Below are 1,757 nucleotides of genomic sequence, written 5' to 3'. Positions count from 1 at the left end.
CCGAAGAGAGGGAGGGGCAAGCGCAGACTCCCTGTGACAGGAGTATGCCTGTTGTGTTTGAGGCACATTAAAAGAGCCCACATGGCAGCTGCAGGGTGAGCAAGGACACGAGGTCTGAGGTATAGTGGGGAAGCCAGTTCATAAGCCAGTACATGTCTCACAAGGATCATTTTGGCTGCTGGATTGAAGGTGAGCATAAGCTGACAGGGAGACCTGGGGGCCATGGAGAGAGTGGCATGGACTCAGGGCAGCCAGGAAGAAAAAAATGCTAGCAGTGGAGGTGACAAGAAGTGGTCAGATCTTCTAAATGCAAGCCATTTTAAAGCCCTCCTTCGCTGTGCTAAGAGCTCTGAATGGGCAGTGTATTACTAGGGCTCTGCGGACCACGGGATTGGTTTTTAAATTCTTACAAGCTGTGTGAGCTTATTTTAGCCAATTTACTCAACCCATTTTAGCTACACTTTCCTCATGTAAAAAGTTTCCTTATGTAAAAAGATAAGTATAATTTTTTTCGTTAGAAGGATGTTGAAGGCTTATGTAAGATAATGTACTAAAGGGTCTTCCCTGACTCCTTTCTCATCTCACACCATGGCTTGGGTGCTCACCACCCAACCTGTGCCCAAGTCTGTTGTGAAACAAGAATTGTCGCTTGTGGTTCACTTGTCTCTCTCCCCACTGGGAACTGGGCAGAGATTGTATCTCCCGTGCTGGGCACATAATGCAAAATAAATGTTTGGATGGATGGAGAAATGAAAGGGAGCAAAGAAGGAAAGAAGGAATGAATTTAGAATGTCATGCATAGGTATTAGTGTAATATTTGCATTCACACATTCCAACAGACAGCAGGACTTTTTCTTTTCAGAGTTCAATGTTTAAGGACATCAAATGATTAGTTAAGGCCTTGGCTACACTTCGTATTTAAATAAGTCCAATTAGGGAAGACATGTACTCTTATTAACATATTTTAAAATTTATCTTCTCCCAGCTTTTAGCTTGTAGAGAAATGCTTGTTCAAAGATGTGAATTAGTGTTTTCACTTAGGTGTTCTTTAAGAGTAAAGATTTTGTTAGCAGATTTTATGAACAATCTGAGGAAATTTTTCCCCAACATTTTATCATGAAAAATTTCAAACAAATGAATATAAAATAAAGATAATTTAAATTAATATTAACTTAATATACAGACAGTCTAAATCACCCTCATAGTGTCAGTACAGTATACTAGTGACGACTACAGGGCAAGTTTTCTTTTGAGTTTGGAACGTTTCTCTTACCTACCATGTCATATGGAAAGGTTCAATACCATAATAACAATAACTTTCCTCTTGGAAAAATTCTCTGTGACACCTTTGTTCACTGAAAGATCATTTGGCCTTCATCTGGAACTGCTGCATCGTTTATATATAAAGTCAGTGTTATGGGTTGAATTATGTCCCCTCAAAAAGGTGTATTGAAGTCTGTGACATTGTGATTTATAATAAAAAATATGTATTTGGTCTTTGTCCCCATTTCTGACACAAAGCTTTTAAAATCCTTGGATTTTCCAAAGTGATAGGAGTGATGAAAGTGAAATGGGTGTCTTGTTATTCATATAAATATGCCCCTTTCAACCAAACCTGAGTTAATGAGGTGACTTTGGGAAAGCCCAAGCGGGGGGCTGATTGGCAGGGGAACCAACAGTTAGAGGATTGGAACAGTCAGGGAGGATGCAGGGAGAACACCTGAAATGGGAAGATAAGAGAATCAGAGATGCAACTT

At 39.9% G+C, this 1,757-nt stretch overlaps 1 protein-coding gene across 1 annotated transcript in view; it reads left to right on the top strand.

Moving 5' to 3' along the window:
- Positions 1 to 1,757, top strand: part of TMCC3 (transmembrane and coiled-coil domain family 3) — a 113,052-nt gene that overhangs the window by 63,279 nt on the left and 48,016 nt on the right. The window lies entirely within an intron of this gene.

Source organism: Pteropus alecto, unplaced genomic scaffold, assembly GCF_000325575.1.
Source record: "Pteropus alecto unplaced genomic scaffold, ASM32557v1 scaffold76, whole genome shotgun sequence".
Taxonomy (NCBI): domain Eukaryota; kingdom Metazoa; phylum Chordata; class Mammalia; order Chiroptera; family Pteropodidae; genus Pteropus; species Pteropus alecto.
This window is presented reverse-complemented; position numbering and strand designations above follow the sequence as displayed.